Genomic DNA, 24,737 nt, shown 5'->3' with positions numbered 1-24,737 from the left:
AACTTATATAATGCCCACGGCATAAGTACGTTGGGAGGAAGTTAAATATCAGCCCATGTTGACAACCTCTGAGTTTCTGCTTTTGCCACAGCTTTATTGCTGTGAGTGTGAATAACATTAAAACTGCCTAAATTTGTATTCTGTACAAGAAAATACAATATTTTACTACAGTTCAAGGCAATTATGCGTTCTCTTTCCCATTGAGATGAAGTTCTTAAGGTGACTAATCTGACATTTTTTTACCTTTGATAACTTAATGATCTCACCTGAATAACTATGTCCCATTGGTAAATTTGTAAACTTGAGGCAACCTCAAACCAAGAGTACTAAAACAAGGATCCAGTACCTCAAACTGGAAAAGGCAAATAAGTTGCATCTATGCAAACAAACAAACAGACACGCACCAACTCACTCACTTTATCTACAAAGATCATATACTTACACCATTAAATAGTGATTCTGTATTCAATTTGATGCATGGCAACATGCACACTGGGAAATCACAATGTCTTTGTGAGCAAAAGAGATCTGATCTGAACTGAGAAAAAAGTAGTTGGAAAGACAAGTATTTATTTTAGATACACCAAAAACCAAACATGTACAAGCTCAAATTTGAAAATTAAATTAGAATATTGAGAGGGAAAGATAAGTGTAGCTGCAGTTAAACTACATGTAAGAATTTGTAACTCATTCTCCTTCTCAGGACTCGATCGTTGTTGTATTAGGATGTCAGTAAATCCTACATGGATGAGTGATTTTGCTTATGGTGTTTGTTCTTCCAACAAGCCAATAATCATTTATTCTTTTGATGGCATCATTCAGGAGGACCTAATAACTGGATCAATATTGGTGATGAGTGCAGCCAAGGGCTGAGATATGTCAGTTAGTATAATCAATGCTAACCAAGCACTCCAACTGACACCTACTGAGAAACCAATACTGTATAGGTGGGAGGTTTTGATGTCGTATTTTATAGTGTCACAACTTGGTGTTTTTCTCTGGGTAGTTTCTGTTTGGGTCACCGACTCCTCTCAGACCACAAGTTATAATACAAAAAAAGCCCCTCTAATTTTTAACACCAAAAGCATAAACACAGTATCATATGGGCTTTTGGGAAGCAGCATTTTGATAAAGACAACTTTTTTGGTACATGTCCAACTAGTCCACCAAGTCAAAGTTCAACAAGGCAGTCACAGACTGCAACATCCCGCGACAACACTGAATTCAAAACTTTACCCTGACCTACTTGCATAGGTCAAGGATCAAAGCTAGTTCTCCGACCTACTGTCACCGATCAAAGCACTAGCTTTGATCTAAGGTCTTACTCACACTGGCCTTCTCCCTCGTCTTTCTATCTTATCCAGTTCCTGAATGTAAAAAAGTTGACATTTGACCTTGACCTACTTTCCTCAAGGTCAAGGTCTTCATCTCATTTTCATCCCCTTTGCTGCCCGAGTAATCTGCTTTTTGTTTCATCTTTCTATCTGCAACAGTTGCGAACATATTTGGTGGACATACTAACGGACAGACAGACGAATGAACATAAGCACACACAAACACTGACAATTACAATACATCACTGCTTTGAAGAGGGATGTAAAAATTGTCTCTAAAATGTGGTCAGTCCAAAATCTGTCATGTACAAGTACAGTCATAAACAGAAATAGTAGCAAATCAAAATGATTCTTTAATGCCTTCATGTCTAATCAGTCATTTATTTGTGTATTTGAACTGATAATCATAAAATATTGGAAATAAGAGAATTTAACCTCAATATTACAAGACTAATATATCTATTTAGATATGCTCGGAATGAGCGGGCATGTTGTACATGTTCCAGAGAAAGGAAATCTGAGCAAACTACAAGGTGGGCGGGTTTAGTCATGCAGCCTGACTGCGTGAGTGAGTGTGTGTGCTTGGTGTTGTTCTAGTACCATAGCCTCAGGAAGTCTCACAGCGGCCGAGTCCTTGGGAAAGGGAAAGACACGTCTTCATTTTTGCACTACAAAGAGGCCATGCGTGTTATTTTTGTGAATGATTGACTTTAACGGTGAATCCAAGCATGATCCAAACCTGCCGTCTTCATTTTTTTGACCGTACTTTCATCTACATGCTTCGACTTAAAAGAATGAATGATACTGTTTCTATGAAAGATGTGATTTGGTTTTCAAGAAAAAAACAGGCATCATAGAAAAAAAAAATCTACTTGGATAGTCTTCCCCTGCAGAGGTTACGTACAACTTTGCTTTCTTCTCTAATCTATAGATGGTACTGTATAAAAGCTCCAAATGAAAATATCCATTGAATGCTTACTTCTTCTGCATCCCTTTTATCTCCGAAGCTCGTTTCAGAAAATGTAGCAGTCCTATGCTGCAGCTATGCATTTAAAATCCATCACACTGCTTTCCTTTACTGATAAATATATGTCCTCTTCTGGTAATCAGCTCCAGTCTTGCACTGCATTGTGAATAACTTAAGCCGCGAGCTTATGGTATCACTTTGCTAGGCTGACAGCAACCCAACATCTGAATCAAAAGCTGAACCAGAACAAACCTCGTCTGGTGTTTTATTTTGGTGTCTTTATTTGGTACCTTGGGCTGATAACCAACAAAGTCCATAAGTGTAGCAGCTCTCCAGGTCTGTGGCCAAGGGAAAGAGAGGGCACTGGTGAATAATTCACTCAGTAACTTCAGAGTTGAGTCCATGGCAAGAGCTGCAGGTAGGATTTTGGCCAGAACTCTGTTGCATTGAGTTCAATAATAGATGGTCTCAATCAACTGCTGACATGGTCCAGAGTCAGCCCTACCCAACCCCTCAACAGTGATAGATGTTAAATAAAATATGTGAGATGAAAGAGCAAGGCAAGCAAAAAGAGAGACAGACAGAAAACAAATAAAAGGGGGTACAAGGCAGTCAAAGCTATGCACTAGCTTTGACCATAGATTAAAGCTAGTGCAGATTGAAGCACTAGCTTTGATCTATTGTCTTACACTGGCATTCTTGCTTGTCGTTCTATCTCATCCAGTTTCTGAGTGTACAAAAGTTTAAATTTGACCTTGATCTAGTTTTTTCAAGGTCAAGGTCATTTTCATCCCCTTTCCCGCCCGAGTAATGTGCTTTTTGTTTCATCTTTCTATCTGCAATGGTTGCGAAGATATTTGGTGGACAAATGAACTAACAAACTAACGAACGAATGAACAAATGAATGGACGAACAGACGAACAACAATTACAATACATCACCGCTTCGAAGCGGGATGTAATACATTTTAAAAGGGATTGAAAATGGGAGAAGCTTCACCAATGTACTTATATGGCTTTGAACTGAGTTCCTCCTGATTTTGTTGTTGACACATAATCAGAGGAGGGCTCCCACAAACTGACTGCTTTTACACTAGAATCTTTCTTTGTTTATGGGATGGCTGAAGTCGAGGTATGGCTGAAGATTGGAGACCTTCCCTTTGGTAGTGGATCAAACACTACCAAAGGGAATATTTAAGGTAATAGATGGTCTCACCTAATAGATGGTCTGACCTGTACAGTAGAAGCACACAAATAAATTGGATATATTCTATTTATTTCTTTGAGCCTTATCATGAAACCCTATATTGTATCTACCTACATAATAATTTATATGGCATGCTGTCTTACTACCTCAGTGCTCCAAAGCACCAATTGCATTTGCTTTGCATTTCTTTCCTCCTCTTGGATTTCATTGCTTGTCTATTGATGGAGCTAATGTCAGTTTCCTCTTAATAGTCTCTGTCTGAGATGTCCAGACCTATCCTCACCAGTGTCACATGGTGGTTTAGAGGCATGAGAGTTTAGAGGCAGAGATTGAATGGGAGAATGGGAGATGTGCAGATGTTGAAGGAATGGGAAAGGAACATGAAATCCCTGCGATTACCCAGTGACTAATCTTATAGAAATGTATGACTTAAGGAAAGCTAAAATAAAGTTGGTGACGGTGGGGAAATGTGTGCACCCAGGCTAATCAGCGAATTGGTCTAGACAGACGAGATAAAGTAGCTACCAGAATTAAACACGGCTTTGCATTGCGGTGACAAGAAAAAAGTTCACACAAAGGGTCACCTACTGTTGGAAAGTCGTCAATAATTATTAGGATATACGAGCCAAAACAGAAAGGAATGTTAAATTAGCAAGTTGAATTCTTGAGTTCCAAAGGGGGTTACTAAATTACCTAACAGGTCAGGTATGCTTTCCCGGCTATGTATTAAAATTGGCTACTTTTTTTTTAAAAGAAAAAAAAAAAGGTTCACAATGTCTGAATGTGGATGGAATGACAGTACACACAATGGCTTATGTGCCCAATTACCTTCATTGACAGGCAATTTTGCCTGGAGCTGGCAGCTATTAGCAAGCCATCACCTTCTGTCAGCAAGACTGTCGCCAAATAAAGTTCCCCTGTAGAGTAAGCAGAGTGATATGCTGCATACTCAATTATGGAATCATAATCCTGAAAGGTGGGCCACTCTGACTAACTCCTAATTGGTGGTCTTTTTATGTATGAGTCTAGGTTTCAGATGGAGCAATGGAGCATTGGGAATTCAAGGTCTCTTGCTGGGCCTGCCACTCATTTGGAATTGTTTAAGACCGAGTTATTTTCCATCCTCAAACAATCTGAATTAGTGCAGCACATCTAGTATTTGGAAATGGATTGTTAGAAGAAAAATCCTGGAAAAATTTAACCTTTTGGTGACGAATTGTAATTACATGGACTAATAGTGAAGAAAAAGCCTGCCCGCATGCCAGAAAGTCACAATGCCCTCCTCTCTCTCTCTCTCTCTCTCTCTCTCTCTCTCTCTCTCTCTCTCTCTCTCTCTCTCTCTCTCTCTCTCTCTCTCTCTCTCTCTCTCTCTCTGTCTCTCTCTCTCTCTCTCTCTCCACCCCCCCACCTCTATCTCTCTCTCCTCTCTCTCTTACTCCTTATCCTTTGTCAAAATAAAACTCCCCAGTAACCTTGCCCTTGGTCTCTGTGTCTGCTCCTGGGTACTAATAAAACAGAGCCCACAATAGGACACACATATAAGGGCTGCTATCAGAATCTCAAGAAGACAAATGCATCTCTTGCCAATATTCTTTATAGGAAAAGTAATATCGCTTGATTCAGCTGACAGTCAGTGCTTCAAATACAGTGAGCTGTAGGTGTCATATTCTCAGTGAGGTCTCACAGATAAAACATATTGGATTGTAGATAGTGACCTACACAGCTGTCAAAGATATCACACATTTTTTCTGGCACTAGAAGATAAGTTACTGGTTTAATTTTAATGCCTATATACTTTTGTTGCCTGATAAACTGCCTGTGTATTGTGTATTATAATGCACGTCAGCTATGGTTACATCCTGGGAATGCTGGCTCTTTGAAAAACCCAGTAAATAAAACTGTATTCCAATCAGAATTTTCCTCAGTCAGTATAATTGCAAGTCAAACAGGATTATATTTATTTAAAAGTTGGTTTAGAATTATACATTTAAGACATACTGAAAATAATATACAGTGGTACCACTACTTACGAAATTAATTGGTTCTGGAAGAAATTTCGTTAGTGGAAAATTTCGTGAGTAGAGACGTGTTTTCCATGCAAATGCCCTAATCCATTCCAAACCCCCCCAAATTCAGACATAAATGTTTTATAAAGCATAAAAATGCATCAAAAAATGTAACAAATTCATGTTACAATTAGATGATTAAACAATAAATGAGAGTTGTGCATAATGTAAAAAACAAAGAACAGAGTAAAGAATAAAAACGATGGTTATTTACCTTTTATCTGCTGTCCTCATTGTTTTTTGCCCTCTTTGGTTCATGCGCTCTTGCCTCAGCATGCCAAACAACAGAATGAATTCTAGTTCTCCTTTTGAACTTCTCCAATCACCCACACGATGCCTTAAACTCCTTAAACTTCCTTTTGTTTTAATAACGTGGCAATTGTAGATGCATTATGGCCATATTCTTTGGCGAGATCAACCAAACGCATCCCTTTTTCATGCTTTTCTATTATCTCTTGCTTTGTTTGCATGGACAAAAAAAACTCTTTTCTTTGTCTTTTCTTTTCCTCTTTTCTCCGTCACTTTCTTGGGGTCCATTGTGAATACTTTAAAAGTTAATATATTTACGTAAAACTATCAGAACACGTCATGGGTCGAGGGCCGTATGACGAGGATGCTGCATAGACACCTATCTAGCTACACACAGAGGTCCGTCCTAGCCAATGGGATGCCAGGATGCTAGGTAATAGCCAATGGCAGAGCAGCTATAAGAATGTTGCGTTCAGGAACCTTTGGGAGCTGCGAGTATCAGCCGATATTGTTTTTTTACCTTTCGTAACTCGAATTTTTTTGTAACTAGAGGCAATATTTTCCTGTTGAGGCTTTTCGTAAATAGAGGTACCACTGTATACTTCATATGTAATTTTGAGGTTGTTTGTTTGGCTGTTACTGCAACTTAATTGTAAAACACTATGCAATGCCAAACACCATGCAATACTGTAAGAATGCCACTGTGTCCATTTCCCCTCATTGCAAAGCCACAGGCTGTGTGTGTGTGTGTGTGTGTGTGTCAGTGTGTGTGTGTGTGTGTGTGTGTGTGTGTGTGTGTGTGTGTGTGCGCGCGCGTGCATTATTCAAAAATGTAGAAGGAGAAAGACACCTTGCATTTGAAAGATTGACAGACTATCAATACTAATCCACCGCCCAGTTAATAGAAAACATCTGACAAGGAAGGCAGGGCTGATTCCATGTATCAGGAGATGACAGGGATGGGAACGCCAAAAAAAATGCCAGCTTCTATCAAATATGAATGACAGCCTTCGGTCTTTCAACTGACATGCATTTACAATAGCCTACAAACAGAGTCAAGCTGAACCAGCTTACTACTGTACTATTATACATTCCTTTGCCACATGTTTTTATAGTGCACTACTCATATTCTCCACTTTGCTGCAGGGCAGGCCTCCTGCAGACACTGAATAAACTCTGAAGTGGCACTTGGCAGTCAACTACTCAATAGAGGCCACTTAAAGCTATGTGTGGTTGAAAACTGTGGACCTTGAAAGGAAAATGCAATTCTACAATAAAATGACTATGGCACCAAAAAAAAAAAAAGTTCTGTTGGCTAATATCACACATGTATTCAGCCAATGAAAAATACATCTATTATAGACCTGCAACTAAAATATATATTTTAAAGGGGGACAAAACACTAATCAAATTATTAGTTTTTTATAACCTCAGAAAGAAACTTTTGGAAACAACATCCTTGTTGCAGATGTATATCCTCTATGCTTGTTCAGTCCCCCATGTCACAGATACACATGAACTAAGTTATTGCGCTATTATTAATTCAGCTGAGCTGATTCTATTAGTCGCATGCAGTGGGGAGAACAGCTTGTTTATCAAAGACCATGCTGAGCTTTATTAGTCTAAATAATCCAGCCCACCAACATATATGCACTGCATTATGTCACAGGGGTGAGGCATTGCTGTTTTTATAAACATGATGGATCTGAATAAAGCTTAGCATTACATAGGCCATAATGAGGTTTTGTTTTCTCATGAGAGGGGGGAATAAAGCTGATTAACACAGACGAATAAAAGTGAATGCTGCACCTTTCAATCAATCGATCTGGTCATGAAAAATAGGAAAAAAGGAAATAACCCACAATGGGCCACTTGAAAGGAAAAAAAAAATAAAGGGATGGAAAGGCTTAGTGGTGGCTTATTCCTCAAATCCACTGCTCAACTTTCCGTAAAGCTATAACACACATAATCACACACACACACACACACACACACACACACACACACACACACACACACACACACACACACACACACACACACACACACACACACACACACACACGTGCGCACAGTTCATATCTTAAATTGTCTCTTTTTTTGACGATGAATAATTGCAGGCCGATCATAAGCACTGACCTGGAAACAAGTGGAATGTCTTTGACAACCCCCAATAAGATGGGGGAGGTAATGATAACATGAACCGTGCATCTTAATCCAAATTCCTTTGGCTTTGTCAGTGTGGTTTGAGAAACAGAGTGCCTTGGGTTAGATGCATAAACAACAAGGTGCAAGGACGATGTCCTATATATACTACATGTCAAGCAAATACAGCTTCTGGAAAAAACAGCTACCAATGCCGAAGTAAAACATATTATACAGTACATGCGAAAGGTATAACATACTATATATACTGTATATATATATACACACACACACACACACACACACGCACATTATATATACTGTATATCCCCACAGTCCTTGGATTATTATTTAAAGAACAACGTTAGCAAGAGAGGAACAATATTTTTGAGGAATATATAGTCTTTGTATTTGACACCTTGTATCTGTCTTATCTGTTTTTATACTCTGTTATTAAAACCCATGCACCAAAACACGTTTAATCAAATTTTGTCAAATATCAGGCTCAGTCAATTCCTTTTGAGCAGCATTAAAACCACCATGGTAGCTCAGTGTTTGGTCACAAAACAAAACACTTGGATACACACCTTTAGGTTTAATATTCATGTAGACGTTTATTCAGGAACAAAGACAGCTGCTCAATCTCAGAGGGGTATGCCTTTACATCTCTAAATTACATTCTGAAAAACAGCTCACAGCCCAGTTTGCCCGTGAGTGGCAGATTCCTTTCACTAGTTACAATGCTATGAGAAATGGAATCATTCAGTCATAAGTACATATGTTGTTGATATATTATTATAATGCTAACATATACTGTGCCTAAGGATATGTATGGCATCAATAGGTGTGAGTTTGATGTCTTCTCTCAGAGCTGTTGATGGTGAATGATGGCTGGAGTTAGAATGAAATAGAATTTCATCCATCAGAACGTCAGTTCTCTTATCAATAACATAATACAAGAAAATATGATGGAACTTTTATCTGGTGAAATGCTAGACTGCACTCATCTAAAGCATTGAGTATCCCAACATGAATCAGATTAAATAAATGACTTTTGCTCTCTCTAGGTTATTGAAATAACAGAAATTATCCAGATGGAGTATTACAGAATTGACAAAACCAAACACTGGAGAATGGAGAGAAAAGAAAGACTTTTCTACAAGGCTGTAACATAAAGTAACGCCAAGGTACCACAAAACTTCAAGTCTCTCTGCAATACTAGTAAAATATGTCTGGAGCAAACTGAAGTCCATGTGTAAGAGTCCATGTGACAGGTTTGTCAATAGCATACTGTATATATATATCAAGTGTACGAACAAGAGTCTCCCAGGATCAAAGAGAAATGTGTGGCTGAAAGGCAACCAAGTCATCAGTCCAGTCTGAAAAGCAGCTTAAGAAAATTTTTCTTTCATCACTTGTTTGTCTCTATTAAAGTTTTCACAATAAAATTAGATGTTTACATACAGTTCAACCTTGCATTAACATTAGTGTAATCTTGATTTAGCACCACCCTGATGAAACTACATACGTCTTTCTCATTATATGGAAGTAAGACTAGCAGCAGAATGACACAATAAGAGCCAGAAGAATGGAGGAAGTCAAGTGGAAAGTAAACGCTAACTGCTGGCAGGGGACCGTGCCAAGCCTTGGACTGGTACACAAGCCAAAGATTTAAAGGGTGATTTACCTTGCAACTAGCCGCTGCATAGGCCATTAAGTTTGACACCAACTCCTGCCCCACCCACATCGACGTCCCCTCCCCATCACTAAATTTGTCTGAGTAGCATGCATTATCACTCATCAGACTTTTTCTTTGCATAATATTGTCTCAACCCTCGCTTCAATCTCTCCTGGAAATTGTGATCGTACCTCATCATCAGTTGATTGAGCAGATATTTGTGAGCTCTGGCTCTGAAAGGCAGAACCAGGTCATATCTGTGGACATGAGGAATAATAATAACGGGTCCAGATTTTCTTATTATTATGGAATTGGACTTTCCCCACAGTTGGAACCCTGAACAGAGACATCATACTACTACTTTCCTCTGATCGAGAGTTCTCATGGGAAGACTAATGATGATGAACGGCAGTTTCAATCCAACTTTCTGAAAGAAAATACACTATCAATGGTGATGTGGTTTCCACCAACTGGCGACCTCCTGTCCCTAGTGTGGTGGTCATTACTGCAACAATACCCCCTGCAACTTGTTATCAAAATGAAAACTTACAAATAACTGGTTATGGAGACCACTGGAAAAATCAATTCTTCTTTTGATGGGAAGCATTTATCTTTTCGCTCAGGCAGCAAACTTTATTATGAAAGGAAAAGCGAACAAACAAAGCAAGTGGAAGATAGAGATAATGAGCAAAAGAGAGGCCGTAGAGAGAGAGAGAGGTTGTTGTTTCATGGTGGTCTCGGGTGTGAAACAGGCACAACGGAAGGTGAGAATACAATCAAAAGGACCACTTTTTTATTGATCAGCTACTGAAACCCTTGAGGCTAAGCAGCAGATTGCAGTAAGGAAAGTAGCTGTGTGAGTATATTAACAGAAGATACATGAGGGAAAATCCTCATTCTTAGATCTCTGACATTTAAAGTGACATTATAGGCTTTAAAGTGGATCTACAACAAATATGTACAGACAAGCAGATAATGTGACAAGGACAAAAAAAGAAAAGGTTATTTTACTACATTTTAGTTAACAGGATTGTTGCATTTTGGAACATAAGACTAGATTAATATTTGGTTAACTGGTCGTAACAGATGATAGATGTTATATTATGATATCAAGTGTTTAGATCAACTCTTTTATATCAAAACCTAAATTTCAGAGTCAAGTACTTAAGCCTATATTTAGCTGAATTGTCTTTGGAGAATATCCTACTCGTCAGCTTTAAATATGCTGAGAAAAAAATGAAAGTACTAAACAGATGACACAACAGAAAATGTTGTTTACAGGATGCACAGAGTAATAATTCTTCAAGTAGAACTTAATGAACAGTAAGAGGATACTTTTTTAGGATTTCATATTTTCTAGGGACACCCAGAAAGCAGCACCTGGAGTATTCAGAACAACATCTCCAGCTAAATAACACTATAACATTGACTTTTCATGACAGGATTATGTGAAAAGTATTACCTTTGTTCTGTGAAAAGCATTACTTTTGTTATGTGAAAAGCACTACTTTTGTTAGGTGAAGAGCATTACTTTTTTATGTGAAAATCATTACCTTTGTTTTGTGAAAAGCATTACTTTTGACAAGAGAAAGAAGACATATTTTATGCTGGGGTCTGAAACCATCAAAAACAATGACATGAGAGCAAGAGAAGAAAAAAAAACAAAACCAAAGAGGAACTGCAATCAAAGCAAAGACATTTTTGGATATATTTAACTTCCCTTTTTCAGTTTCACTCCCACCCCCCTCAATTTAACTTCATGGCAAGAGCAGAAAATAAAACTGGTGACAGCAGAGATGTCCTGAGCTGAGACAAACCCGAGCTGCCTGCCTGCTGATAGACGCCTTGGGTACACATTTGAAATAAGACTTTGTAACAACACAAGTAAGTCTGTGAATACAATCCTGCCAAAGGTATTTACTTTCCAAAGACATCTTCCATATGCACCGCTCAAGTGTATTACAGCAAATGAAGGATACAATCCTTGAAAGGGGAAACTTTTTCGCAAATCTTCTCGGCCCATTTGACTGCAGATTGCAAAGACTGAATCTATTTCAGGAGAAAAATGTTTTTATTTATTTTTCTCAGCTGCCTTCATCGAAAATACAAAAGACTTCAGCCTAGCTGAAAAAAGCCCCTTCTTTATCCACCCGTCAATAGCCATAATAAAACATATACCAGCAGCCTGGGAAATAAAGGCTAATCCTAGCATGCCAATAACTTTGAGTGAATACACAAAAAATGTACTTGAGTTTGATTGTTCCCTGCTCTGAGAGTAAACATTGGAAAATATGGAGAGTAGACATTTTCTCAACATTCAAATTTCCTAAATTACAAGATAGGACTTTTGACTTTGAATAATGCAACTTGTCCCACCTTGTATATTTTTTACATTATGAAATGCAGGGGTATGTTTTTTTCTCTGGACACGTGCAGGTCAGCAGTCAGCGTTGCGGTGGAGTCAGACTACAAAGCCAGTCTTTACACATTCTATTTACCCAGCACCACTGTAAGCTAAAAAAGTCAGAAGAAACCAGTCTTACAAAAGGGCCATCAGATGGGGAACAATTGCTTGTAAGGTCCTCTAAAGGCAATGGTTTTTGTAGCAGAGCACAACTGCAAAGGCTATGACATGTGAAAGTCCACAATTAAACTATTTCACTTTATTACATTTGCAGTTACTGATTTTTTTCACTTTTACAAAAAACCCAGAGATTGTCCCTTTGGAAACAACATCCCACTCAGTGGCTATTTCTTGGCTATGAAGGGGTTGTTTGGACATCACTGGTGGCCTCTAAATACTAAAAAATAAACCACTGTGTATAAAGATGACAATTTTCCTTGAATTTTTACAACAAAGTCACTTCATTGTCCCATTTATCTGTAACACACTTAAAACAGGATGGTTTGAACCAGATGTCACTCTCTCAGAGGGAATAGTCACCAAGTTCATTTCCATATATTCATGCAGAGTTTCCATTAAATTATTAATTCTTTTAGACCTACACTTGGATGCAACATAAACAGCAGTATATATTCTTGTACCATAAATGTACTGCACTTCATCTTGCTTATGGAGTATTGCTTGACAAATCTTCAGTTAAACAGGAATGAACTATCCACTCATCCGTCCCACTTTATGGTGATTATAGACATTTACTTAAGAAGAAATACACGTGCCAGCCCCAACTGGACACATTCATAAACACAACAGATCCATTTTCGTGATAGAACCTGCTGTGGCTGTCTGTGATTGGTATAGGAAAGTTTGTGTGCATCAGACCATTCTGTGTTCACAGCACTTACTTTCCTGCTCTTTGTAGACATCCATTTTAGCCTTTAGTCTAGCCTTTAGTCTAAGTGCTATCACAGTTAAGAAAGTAGATGCAAATATGGAGGGAACAGCGAAGGGTGGAGAGGACGGTTACAGAATATAAAAAAGGGGAGAGAACAGGGAGTCAATTTGTGTGTGTCGGGTGGGAGGACCAGGGAAGAGAGCTGGAGGATGATAGAAAGCTCATCACCATCCATTTTGCCAAACAACTTTAATCAGTGTTAATTGAAAAGATGCAGTCTAGATGAAGAGCTGCGTGACTTCACGGGGGGTAAGATGCAAAACGCTAATGAGCTATGAAGATATTAATCTATTTATATGTTTATGTGTTTATTTATTGAGTTGTTTGCTTCGTGGCTTATTTCATTTTGAGGAGAATTCAAATCAGGCTCATAAACAGATTAGACTCCAGTAGGTATGATTGAAAACTCAAGTGTCTTTGTTTAGAGACAATTTCTAAAATAACTTGACACGGGGATATTCTAGTTTATATAAGAAAGAGAAAATATGATTACCATAAGCAGTGGTTGTGTGGTTGTTAGTCAGGTCTTATTGTATGACAGTGATAAAGAATCTGTGCTGTGGAATCTGAAGCTGGAATCCAAATAAACTTAGATAATTGACAAATATTTATTAAAAAACAAGGTGCAGACCTCTGCAGGGCACACAATAATGCACAATGTCTTCACACACACCACCATGTCAACACACACAGAGACACAGAGAGGAATATAAGAAAACCTGTGTCAGTCCTTGGACTGCTTACTTTTCTTTTGCGGCTTCTACATTCCAGCTGTGTCTCCAAAAGACAGTGAATTACACAGAGGCAACAACAGGTCAGAGCTGACATTACTCTCTGATGGACTCTCAGGATGAATGGATGGGTAGATGGATGAGCCAGTTGGATAGATGGTGCAAGTACAATAAGCTGCACTTACTTGAACTTTTGCTGGAGAGCCTTATTTGTACACAAAACATGCATTGATCAAAATAAACTGATAGGTACTCCTTCATCACAAATAATATGGATTGGCCCTTTAAATTAGCATAGACGACACGTAGTGGGACTGCATCCCACACATGCTTACATGCACAATAGCACGAAAGTAGGTATTACATTTTCAAGACTCCTAAAAGTGAATTTCCATATTATAAAGTATGATGCCTGTAAAAAAAAAGAAAAAAAAGAAATCAATTGTTCTTATGGTCTTGAAATTATTTTTGTTGTTCATCCTAAATTGTAATGTGGTTATACAGTCAAAAATTTTAACATGGGGTGAATAAAATGAACAAAAAATACCATAAAAATAAAGTAATAAAGAATTTATACGCGCAGAGGAGAAACATTTAAAAAGTCTCTTTTTCAGTGGTGCAATAGATATTTGTCATAGTTCATTTGGAACACAGTCAGAAATCTTTTCCTGTCTGAAGCCTGAGCTCTGAGAAGCAGCGGAAATGGTGCCTGGGGCAGGAACGGTAGAGGCGACAGACCTGTAACCTAAACAGTGGAGGGAGGCATCAGCATATACCTGGCAACAAGGAAGGGGATGGTCCCCACCACACAGGATGGTCAATGGCTATGATTCCCAACACAACCACAGGGGAGGAGGAGAGATAAGAGAGATCATTTTATATAAAAGACAAAAGAACTGAAAACTGTGTGTCCTGATTGTTGAATGATCCATGTTGCATCTACAGACAAAGAAGCTCGGTTGGTGGCTGTGGCTGACTAGTAGAGCAGCAGTCCACATATTGAAGAATCCGCTACGGCGAATAAAGCAATTCGAAAGATGAATGAATGAATGAACGGATGGTAAAACATGACACCAATGTAGATGTCATTGGTTTACCAGTGTTTGTGTCAATGGTTACCGATGTATGTAAGCAAGAGGCACATTGATTTCACAGAGATAGGGCAAAGGTTGGTTGATGTTGTGAAGCACTTTATAAGTGGATAGGAAAGTTAGAATCAGACTCGATTTGAAAACAAAAAACTTAGAATTTAACTTAGAAGTTGTCTTAGTTAACTTAGAATTTGCCAGTTTGTCATTAAACATGATAGAAACACAAGATATAATCTCCACCAGTTTCCAAATGCTTTCATCCACTGTGTTTGCAGTGCATCCCTTACTACTGTTGTGTTTTGGCAGCAACTTATGATTTACATTCAAGTGATTATGTAATTCATGGACTAACTGGTGAAAATATGTCCAATAAAAACGCTAACATTCAGAACATAAAGAAAAATGTTCCATTAAATATAGAACAGAGAAATCCAATAAAATTATCATCATCCCTATTTGAAATGCTAGACAAAGCAGACGATTATCCAATTATAAAACAGTTCATAGTCAATTAGCTGATAATTTATACACTGCAGTTTTTTCCTCCTTGTAAATGTAAGTCATGAGAAAATGCTATAAAGTATGAATGAAGTAAATTTACAAAGTGGTTTAAATTTGTGAAGTCTCAACATTCATGATTTCTGTGTTATTTTAACCTGACATTTGTTGCCAATGCATCATTTGAGATGTCATTGAGTCCCCACTAATGTGCATCCAGATTTGTGAATGTTTGTTTTTTAACTTTGTGTTATAGGATCTCTAAATATGTGATGGGTAGCAGAACCGAGCCACGGGAGGCTGGCAAGAAGTAGAACTGTCTCCATATTTATTTATAACATCAACCCTTTGGCCTAAATATTTAGCCAAGAACTTGCTTCAAAAGATGACAACAAAAGCAAAGCCACCCTAACCCAGGCAAAAAACATCCGACTACTCATTAAAAGGAGAATAATTGGTACAAAACATTCAGAGGGCTACTGTGTAAATAACAATAATAAAAAAAAAAACAATCTCAGAAAACTCTTGGCTGAATTTCACATAATGGAGATTTCTTGTCAGGATGTAAGTTCTATGGATTTATTCTTCCTTTGTGACTCATCCCATAAAAATAAAAACACTCTTGGACTCCCATTGTGTGGCAGGAGTGTACTGAATACTGTGGTAAATATACAGGTTTTATTGGCTAGAAAAGTTGTTATTGAATATCAAGGGTGAGGAAAAGATGCAGATTGGAAGTCTATAAGCTGGTCTCCTCTTTAAAGCATTTCCTCTTGTTTTCATTCAGGTGTCTCTTATTTCTTGCAATTTAACTAGAGTCCTCCATGAGCCCTAAAGCTCCCAGAAACAACATTTTGACTTTGTTAAGACCTTGAAAGACAGCTAAAGAACCCTTTGTGGGGCATGCATAAAATAAATCAGATTGAAATCTAACTCCACATGTATATAATCCTTTCTATGTGTAAGCACAGCTGTTGTGACTGTTGCAGTTGACTGCCTTTTAGGCATCACTGCTCAGCTGTTAATTTGTTTTGTATGTGTAACTACATCTATGTGTAAATACTGTGTGTTGATTCAGGCCAGTGATACCTTGCATCAGGCTATTGGAGTGACCCTTTTACCAACATATTCAGTTCAACAGCATGTGTCTCATAATTTGTAGAAACAGTTTTCATATAGTGATAACTGTGTTTACTGCTTTGGTACCCTATTCTCTCTCTCTGTCTCCTACTGAAATTGTTCATGGGTAAAATCTTGCGGAGGTATTGCATCCTGATACAGCTACTGTTGACGTTTAATTAAAAAAATACTTACATGTATATATTCTTCCAAACTCTCATTGCTCTTTCAGCCATGTAAGAAACAACATTCTTATCTTTTCAAATAAAAATTGTGGGACATAAAATACAGAAAGAAACTGCCTGTATAGTAATAAATTAATGTTTTGCAGACAGACAGGAAAATCCACCTTCAAATTTGGGGCGGAAGTGGCTCATCGATGGAGCAATCGACTTGAAGACAGGATCGCCCGGCCATCGGGGGTTCGAATCCCGTTCCCGCCAGAACATCCTTCGGAGTGTGAGCTGACGGTGCCTTGCTCAAGGGTGCCAAGGCACCCTTGCCAAGGCACCCTTGAGCAAGGCGCCGTCCCCCCTACAAGATGCTCATTGGGGCGCAACCCTCGTGCGCGACCTGTCACTCCGCCTCCTTTGTACCTCTGCATGTCCTCTCTATACTAATTGCATGCCTACAGGCCCCTAGTGTGTGCTGTGTTCAGGGGCCTGTAACCTGTAACCCCGTGTGTGTAATTAACACATACAGTATATGTACATGTGAAGTGTAAAAAGAATTTCCCCAAGAGGGGTAATTAAAGTACTGGTTATTATTATTATTATTATTATTATTATTATTATTATTATCACTTCACCACTAACGGTGTATTGTAAAGTACATGTTGTTGGCTTCATGATGCAACCTTAGCCATTTCCAATCTTCTGCTTAAAAACTCAGCCCTGCATTGCTGAAATGTTTAGGCGTATCCTGAATGACAAACACATTAAAAATAATGTTGCATGGCATTCACAGTGCATGCTGCCTGAAATGCTGCATTTACTCTAGGGTTAGCTGGTTCATTACCCTTTCCAGAGCCATGTGTCTAGAAAGCAGTATATGCCTGTTATTATTTTCCCTTCTTCCTCTGTTCCACCAGACCTTTACCATCATGCCTTGAATTCCGACTTCCTGCCTATAATCACTCCCCTTCTAGTCTGTCACTTTTGTGGCCTCTCCCCATATACTGTCCTCCCTCGCTTGTTTCCTCTATCATGGCCTCTGAAAACTCATACATATACATGTCATCCTCCCTATAGAGCGCCGAGAGAGTTAAGCACAGCTTGGAAATTAATGGCCCCTGAGCAATGCAGCAGTCTCAGCAACATCACATGGACTGGCTGTAAAGATGGGGAAATTTCTAGCAATGCTGTGAATGTGAGATGCAGATGAGTGGTAACAGTGTCTATCGCTACAGAGAGGTTAAATTTAGTTAGAAACCACATCTACCAATAAAACATGAGATATAAAACTTTAAATAAAGTAAACAGTTAAAACTGTTAACAGGAAGATCCTGTATCTTCTTCATATGCATTTCATTGTGGACGTCTTCTGCATAGAAAGATCACCCTTATTGGTTGAGACAGAAAACACCAGTGCTACATCCACTCATAAGGGATTAGATGTCACTTTCCCACATTAAAGTGATGCTTTCAGTGAGTCCAGTCAAGTGGAACTGGTGCTAAAAACTGAATTACAGCACGCTGCTTGTATTCCCAAGTCCGTCCATCCGTCCACCAAATATATTCACAACAGTTGCAGACAGAAAGATGAAAGAAAAAGCACATTACTCGAGGGGCAAAGGGGATGAAAATGAGAAGATGACCTTGACCTTGAGTAAACTAGGTCTAGATCAAATTTCAACATTTGTACTTTTTTTTGCACATCTCTGGAACCGGATAAGATAGAAAGACAAAACAAAACGCGTTATATTCAGGGAGGCAAGGGGATGGAAATTAGATCACAATCTTGACCTTGAAAAACTAAGTCAAGGCCAAATTTTTACTTTTATACCTTTTTAGGTACACATCTCTGAAACCTGATGAGATATAATCACAAAACAAAAATCAACATTTTTAGTCAAAAAATTGTGGGTCAGGGTAAAATTTTGAATTCAGGGGTGTTGCGGGATGTTGCAGCCTCTGACTGCCTTGCCGATGTTGTGTTTGAGCATTCCTTGAAGATTTTTTTGCAAAGAAGGAAACAAAAATAAATGTGGAAAGTGGTTTTGCGTGACCTAAGGTGTTGGAGAAGCAATGCATGAGGATGAAAAATACAAATGAACGCAAGAGTGGACAAAAAAAGAACATACAAGGAAACAGCTATTGACTCAGTGCAGCCCCTCTGAGCTGCTATACAGCAGCTCAGAGGGGCTGCACTGAGTCAATACGAAGCGAGAGCAGTTGGTAGACATCCGATGAAATAAACATTACCCTTATGAAATATGCAGGTCCAATACGATTTGCAGAGATGTGTGATCTTGTTGGTTGGGCAGCAAGGCCCATTAGGCTAAAGTTCTCCTTTCTTTTGTGTGTTTCACAGCCTTTATAAGAGTTCTATAAGTGCTCAATCAAACATACACATTCCCACAGACCACCTAACTTGCACAAATAAGCAGTGCCAAATGAATCCGACTGAAAAGAAAGTCTTTTCATCAATATGTATTGAAAATCTCACTCGTTCCTTAGATCCCTGGCATTCTTCTCGTCTTTTTCTAAATCTATGTAGCTGGACTGAGGCCACAATTTTTCATTTAACAGCATATGGAGAGGAAAAGTTGCAAAGATGGCAATCTCTTCATCATTCTCTGTCTTTCTTTACCCACTGTTATAAGTCCCTCGCCAATACTTTTTTTTTTTAACTTTTGCAACTTTCCCTTCTTCTCACATCTCACATTCTTTTTTTTTGTTTGTTTGTTTCAACCCACCTCTCTGTCTTTTACTGAAGCCTAAAAACAATAGATTGAGAGGAACAAAAAAAGCAACAAGGATGGCGTTGAAGGATAGACAACACATCTTTCCATCTCATCTCATAACCACACACACACACACACACACACACACACACACACACACACACACACACACACACACACACACACACACACACACACACACACACACAAACACACACACATCCCTCAAACGGTGCCACAACTCCCCCACAAATGTCTGTGTGCGACACAGAGATAGCAACATTGTGAACACGAACTCTGTTCCAGCTGTCCTGAGACTGATAAACAGTATACTCTTTTTTGCCCAAAGTGATAATTGCGTTCATTAAATCACAAAAACTGGCACTTAAAGCTACCAGATTCACTCATATAAAGACACACCCTTGAGCAGATCGTTATATTTTTCGTTCATATGCAAACCACACATTTGAAAAACAAAAAACAAAAAAACAAATGTTTTAGCAGTCAAATGTCAAGAGACTAATTGTTGAGTGTTGACCATCTGGAGCATAAATAAAACCATGATGACTCATTGGCATTATCTGGAGATAACAGTGTTATTAAAATATTGCCAGAAAGTGACAATGAGATTACTGGGTCTGTTGAAAGAGAAGTACGGCCCATCTGGCCAGCCAAATGTGTGAACATAATCAGGATGCACTATATGGCTGTTTGTATAGATAAGAGAGACGTGTGAGGACTGCTTTGGCTGCTAAACCCTAAAACCACACAGACATTTATGTCCCTATGCATTTGAAATACTACAATATTAATTAAACTTAGCTACTGATGACTGCCTGACTTCCTTCAAAATTCACACTTGTACATGAATAAAAACCTAGCCTAGCTTCGTTAAGACATGCACACTCCCACCTCACACATATCTGACAGGTTTCATACTGTGTATGTCAGCTTTATGTCAAAGGGAGATCTTCTTCCTGGTGCTAAGAGGATTGGGTTGCTAAAGACCAGTGACTTTGAAAGCTGCAGCCGCCCTGATCTGGCCTTCAGAAGGAAACTGGAGGCCAAGTCTGGAGCTGAGAGAGAAAGCTTGAACTGAGTTTAATATGTGCGATCATCTGCTGTCCAACACAGCAGTGGAATGCTGACTGCTATCATGCTGGCTAATGTTGTATCTGCAGGCAAGGCCTATTCCTTGATCCATCATTTATTTTATATGCAGGAGAAGAGAAGTTCTCACCATGAGTTTATCTTTTATGATTTCAAAATGGCTGGAAAAGTGTTTTTTTTTGTCTCTTATACAAGTTGGAATTATTCAAAACCAGTACTTCACCTTCAATTTTGACACCAGATACCCAGGTATTACCATTTTGTAGTCAATACCAAAGCATGAGACACTGCGTTTCAAGAAAATTGAGATATTAGCCTTCAAAATGACATTAGAAACAGAAAGACCTGGGCTTTTGTGGCACTTCCCAGAGGCATATCCCTTCATTCCTCAAAATGAGAAAGATTGTTCAAAGGGAAGGATAAGAGGAGTGTTTTCAAATGTTCACTGGACCTGTGCAGTGCCCAGAAACAGAGAGGTGTGTACTGTTGATAGAGGGAATTTTTACCATTTGTGCTTGAATGTTGTACAGGAGTTACCAAAAAATACCTTCTGCATTTTGTGCAGTGATGTAGCTATGGGAGTGGACATTTACAACCTGAATATTCAGACAGTATTTAATTAGCTATTTAACACAATTGACATCAGCCTCACCAAAATACTGGTTTATGTTTTATGAAGCTTTTCAGTGTCCAGATTCAGAAGGGTGCACCATGTAGCTCTGAATGTGAAACACTGATTACAAAGCCAACTGCCAGACTAACAGAACTGCATGCTTAAATGTATCCCTAATACAAATCAAAAATATATTGTTTGGCTTCACAGCTTCTGTCAACTGCTTAGGGCCAAACCATTACCAATTGCCTCTTCAGAGTTTGCCCATCTCTGACTGAGGCCATATGGTTGTACAGATGAGTGCTCAGATCAGTCAAGCATTGAAGACATAAAAGAGACAGGTACAGATTCACTCTCTCAGGAGCACTGAACCATTCTTTCATGCTATGCGCTGCTGAACTTACATGCTTTTCTGTACAAAGTGACTCAATGCCACACAGACTCAGGGACATGTTCTGTGTGAGTGCAATGCATATCTTATATAAATATGTAATATGTAACTACAGTATGTAAATATGTAACATGTAAACATGTAAAATGAATACATTTGCTTTATTTCTGAGTATAGCTGTTGTATTACGTTTGAAATCTGTGATATAGCCTCTAAGCAGCCACTTTAGTCCCCACAGCATATTTGTGGATTCAATTTAAATGTGTATAAGTCTTTCAGCTGAATATTGGAAGAGTAACAGTAATCACAGTCTATTGGTGACGTAAAGCAGAGGAGAAAACAAGCTATTTTCTTATTCCAATTTTAAATAAGAAAATAACATAACACAGAAAAGAAATATGCCATGTCAAGGAATAACTACATTTCAATTCATCCCTCAGGGCTATGTCTGTCTAAGTGGGCAGGCCATTCCCTCTTAGCCATGTTTTTTTATGGAGAATATGCAAGAATTCCTGTCCTATGCATTAAAGCCCAGATGTCTCTGCAAAACAGCAATAGACATCTAATGTTGCTTTCTGCACCAGAGTGTTGTGTTTTCCCCAATTCCCCCATCAACCTTCCTGTTCCATATGGTTGTATCCATCAACTACACTGCCATCGATCAGCTTTGGTGTTACTTTCTTCACTGTCTGCTTACTAGGTCGATCTCATAAAACATCCACGACATTATTACACATTAGACAATAAAGATGTGCTGCAGGGAAAATCCATTAGATTCTAAGGAGAGGGGTCGCATGAACAGGAACACCTAAGGTCTCAACTGAGATGATCCATCATGTTCTCTTGACGTACAACAGCTTTGTGCTTTATGTGAGTGAACATCTGTTAGAATGAGAGTTGACTTTCCTACGGTGGATTCGCATAGAAAGAGAGCAGATAACATGATTACACACCAAGGTTTCACTAATGTGACATGGGAGTAAGTCATTGGGAGCATTTGTCTCTCAATCTGTTTCTATGCCTGTTACACTTCCATCACACATGGTAGCATAATCGTATTCACCTTGACACTGTTAATCTTGAGAATGTATGACAGAAAAACTGAATATGACAACATGACTACTATAAATACACTCTTGTGGATTCAAGCACTCATACTCAGGCTCTCAAAATATCATATTCAGTTCAGGTGAACAAAATAAGTAATGGTTATATATCTATAATATTCACGATATGAACATTTACAGTCTCCTGAGAGTGAAGCTTAATGCTTTGGGCTGATGTTAACTTTACTGTCCGGACATGTATTGTGATGTATAGAGAGACATTTAATTGAAAAACCTTAAGTTGTTGACAGACAATGTTTACAGAGCACCATTACCAGTGGTTGAACCACTTTTGTTTTGAACTCACACTGAATGGCCCAAACTGTCATTAAATTTTGTGTCATTCACGTACAGATACATCTCTTTAGACTCTTGTGTTATCCTCACAAAATATTTTGCATAAAATCCGTAGGTTTATTTGACCAAACAATCTCTCGGTGTTCACAAACAGGGATGTATTATGACCGCTGGCATTTACTTATTTTTACGCAGAGACAACAGCACAGAGTGTGCTCTTTCACTGCTATCACTACTATGACGTTCATAAAGTTCAACTGGGAGTTGCCCAGAGAGATCAGTCTACAAAAATAAGTCACTGCACACAGATGGACTGCAAAAGTTATTTGCATAGCTCCGTAAGCTTTTCTTACCTTAAGGTTACTGCCTCTTTCTACTCACTGTCAAATTCCATTCATTGAGTTTGTTATAAATGCTGTTCTATGTCAGTTGCACTGTAATGACGCCAGTGTTACTGTCTTTGCGTCCCTTGTTTGCTCTGTTTTTTGGATTTTTTTGGTGGTGTTTCATTTGGGCTTTTAAATCAAGGTAATGTAAGGTATTTTCTAAAAAAAAAAAAAAGCTGAGTTTCTGTGGAAGGGTCATATCAGCCAGCAAGAGACAATATGCACTCTCTCATATCTTTTTAATAACTGAGGACATTTTCTCTCTCTATTACTATTAATTCCTAGGACTGCATTTGGATGAGCAGGTAGTCTATTTAGAGAACATGACCTTTCAGGGTATTCCTATTATTTTACTTGGGATGTGTTTAGTGAAATACATATTATTGAGTTTCTATCAACAGTTGCAATCTAAACTGCACAACAACATTTATTGCTATTATTTTAAAAACAACAAATCATTCTTAGCTGGCTTCTTTTATTGAGGTGTACCTAATAATTCTGCAGCTAACAGGCCAATATGAAATGACTTATGAAGTAGTTACCACAATGTGTCAGTCTTGACTGGAGGCTTTTGTCACATGCAAACGTTCATTGTTTGCCATGTTTCCTGCAATTCTTCACTACAAATAATAAAAAACAATGTTATAAATATATGTGTCAATATAATAAACAATATAATATATTTAGTGTTTTTATATATGGGATAGACTCAATTCTGGTAAAAAGAAAAAAAGAAGAAGCCATTTTAAAAGCCTGCAGGCCATTGAGCATAACTTAAATGATGCCTAATATTGCTCTGATTACAATATATATAGGATAAAATTTTCCTGGCATGCTGCGCCCAAGATTTTGACCTTTTAATCTGCCATTTTACCTGATTTGTCCATTTCCATCACACCCTCATCTGTCTTCTGATGGCACCGTTCATCAATCTGAGCAGTGGCTGTGTGCTTCTGTCAACACCAGCTGGCCATCACTCTTTATTTCAGTCAGAGGAAGGTCCCTGTAAACTGCTTCACTAACCCTCTAGCTGGCTCAACTGGCCATGTCTGAGTCCCTCCATTGCTCTGCAGAGATCATCTTTATCTTTTATTTCTTCCTGGCAATTTTTTTAAATACCCTTATGGCTGAAGGCGTGCAGTATCAAAAAGAAAATGTTCAGCAATAGTCAACAATCAGAAAATAAATTAATTTAAAAAAATGTTTATTTAAAAAAAAAACCCTGCTATACCCCTTTTTGAAGTCAAGGAAATTACCCCTAATTTCCAGATATTTAGCAACAGTCCCAGCAGGCAAAGATCAGCCACTGGGAAGAGTAGAGTAGAGATGGGACAATGATAAATAACAAATACAGCTTCATCAATAACCTGAACCTTTGTATTTTGTTTTATAAGTTGCATTTTTTGCTAAAAAAGAAAATCATTATAATGGTGGCCACTAACAGTCAGCTGGAATCGTTTGGTTGCTTTGAAAAATATTTAGTGAAGTG

The 24,737-nt window shown here is 38.4% G+C and overlaps 1 protein-coding gene and 1 long non-coding RNA gene across 5 annotated transcripts in view; one reads left to right on the top strand and one right to left on the bottom strand.

Moving 5' to 3' along the window:
• The window catches only part of nrxn2b (neurexin 2b), a 581,101-nt gene that overhangs the window by 147,525 nt on the left and 408,839 nt on the right, over positions 1-24,737 (bottom strand). The window lies entirely within an intron of this gene.
• Positions 13,050-17,209, top strand: LOC137590898 (uncharacterized). Its single transcript, XR_011034543.1, has 2 exons — positions 13,050-13,250; positions 16,772-17,209. It is a non-coding gene; the product is annotated as an uncharacterized lncRNA (long non-coding RNA).

Source organism: Antennarius striatus, chromosome 23 (assembly GCF_040054535.1).
Source record: "Antennarius striatus isolate MH-2024 chromosome 23, ASM4005453v1, whole genome shotgun sequence".
Lineage (NCBI taxonomy): Eukaryota > Metazoa > Chordata > Actinopteri > Lophiiformes > Antennariidae > Antennarius > Antennarius striatus.
The sequence above is the reverse complement of the archived record's forward strand: the minus strand, read 5'-3'. Positions and strand labels throughout refer to the sequence as shown.